Below are 2246 nucleotides of genomic sequence, written 5' to 3' on the forward strand. Positions count from 1 at the left end.
CTGGCAATGTGGTTCTTGGGTTTGTTATAAAAAACAACATGTCATCCGCGTAAGCCACTGTTTTATGTATATGATCTCGTATATTCACACCCAGGATATTCGCATTTTGTCTAATGCGCTGCAGGAATAGTTCAAGTGTAATGACAAAGAGGAGGAGAGACAGCGGGCACCCCTGACGTGTACCATTTTTAATATCAAAGGGTAGTATAATATAATTTGATAATTAGAATGTAAAACTGTGTGTCTAACAGTAAGGACAAATATAAGCGTGGGTGTGAGTGACAATGGAAGGGGCCGTCTCACATTGCACATTAGAACTCACTTGTGTTATTATATTGTAGATTTCCGGGGTTAGGGATGGCGGATATATCGGCTCTTCATAGACAATGTTATGAATAATTTCATCAGCGTCATCTCCTGTAAAGGGTATCTGCAAGACTAAAACAACACTAGGGTTTTCTAGGGAATTAACTTGCAACAATAGCAAAGCGCTATCATTTATGGGCCTGTGTTTCTAGGATTAATTCCATAACCCCAATAATAAGTAGACGTTTAAAAAAATGACTTGGGCTAAATCTATGGGCAAGCACCATGGAATCTATTGAGGTGCACTTACCTGCCTGAGGCGCATTAAATAAATGCACACTCCCAATCCCCACCAGTCCACTGATCTTGTGTAGGGATACTGTGTAAACATTTCCGAGCCATATACAGCAAAGTTCCACATTGAGTTTGGCTTCTGTCTGTAAAACTCATTCCTGAAGCAGAAAGTAAAAAGTCAGTCAAGTTGGATCATTTTCTACATTTATTTTCCTTTATTTATAGAGCGTGAACATAGATGATCATTTTTATTGGTCTCTGCCCCTGAGTCACAGGCATGATACACAAACTAGTTTCAATTAAGTCACAATGAACTTGCATTTAAGGGGGTACATTTCAACTGAGGGAAGAAACTGGAAAAATGGAAAATGTACAAATTCCAGCAGCAGTTCTACCTCTGCCCATCATGCCGCCTTAAAATTACTCTATTAACTGGTTAAATTAGTTTTCCAATTAGTCATGTGTTTTTTTCTTACAAGTGACATATACATAGAAGTACCATCACCATGTGCTTTGTTGTCTTGAAATAAAATGAGAGTGTGATTGGAAAGTTGTGTTTGTGTGTCAGAGGCAGATACATCACTCGTCCATTTGCTCATCCATTTGGTTTGAACGAATTGAATAAATCCCCCTGTCTGGAGTTTAGTGCTATGGAATTATAACTAGAAATCTTACCTTCTTTGCTAATGCCAAAGTCAGTAATTTTGGCGTATCCATCTCTATCCAGTAATACATTTTCTAGTTTTAAATCCCTGCAAGGAAAACAAATGAACATATTAAAATTAAACTAAATAAAAACATTTCTATTAAGTAGAAAGAAGCTAAATAAGGCAGAAATGTCAAAGACTTTGGGGACACGGCTGTGTAATTAGGGTCAGACTGGACCTGTGGGCCAATGGGGGAAAAAACCCAGTGGGCAAACCCAGACCCACTACTTGTGCCACTCCCTGGCCTCCTCTACTGACCCCTATCCCATCATGATTAGACATAAAAGAGCTCAGGGACCAGGGGAGGAGGTTGCGACTGGGGCATGGGACTGGGAGAGGGGGGTTGTGGCTGAGGCTGGGGGGTTGTGTGGGATGCCCTGGTTGATCCCAGACTCCCAGTCCAAAGCTGTGTGTAACGTTCAGTAGTACTTACCTATGGGTGATGTTCCGATCATGCAAAAACTGCAGCCCAAGTACAATACAGGCGGAATTAAATCTGGAAAGACAAAAAAACACAAATATATTAGAGTAATTCATTTGTAACAAATGGTAGTTATTCCTGAACGTAAATATTCAGCAGGTCATTGTCTGCGTCACCTTCCTACAGAGCACCTAGATTGGGATATTAATGGTAGGGAAATCTTTCTTAAATCCTTTAGAGCACAGCCATACTCTTTCTTCCCACTGAAATGAATGGAGGGCTGTGTTTGACTTCTTGGGATCTAGATATTCTTATAAAAATGTTGGTGACAGTTTTCCTTGGGCCATGAATGGTCAAAGCATTTTCCTGTGGACTGATCTTATTATGGAATTAATTCCCAGGGAAATACTGGAAGTACAAAAAGTTCCAGCTTGTCTAGTGGGAAAGAAGCAATCTCCTATACACTATCTATGGATATCTCAATGGCAATGGTGCTATTTAGGTGCAATGGTGAGAAT

At 40.1% G+C, this 2246-nt stretch overlaps 1 long non-coding RNA gene across 1 annotated transcript; it reads right to left on the minus strand.

Moving 5' to 3' along the window:
- Window positions 1–224: 224 nt before the first annotated feature.
- Window positions 225–1805, minus strand: LOC108696151. Its single transcript, XR_001932198.2, has 4 exons — window positions 1741–1805; window positions 1276–1352; window positions 617–758; window positions 225–430 (listed from the first exon to the last, which is right to left on the minus strand). It is a non-coding gene; the product is annotated as an uncharacterized LOC108696151 (long non-coding RNA).
- Window positions 1806–2246: the final 441 nt, after the last annotated feature.

The sequence above is a fragment of the Xenopus laevis genome, chromosome 1L (assembly GCF_017654675.1).
Source record: "Xenopus laevis strain J_2021 chromosome 1L, Xenopus_laevis_v10.1, whole genome shotgun sequence".
Lineage (NCBI taxonomy): Eukaryota > Metazoa > Chordata > Amphibia > Anura > Pipidae > Xenopus > Xenopus laevis.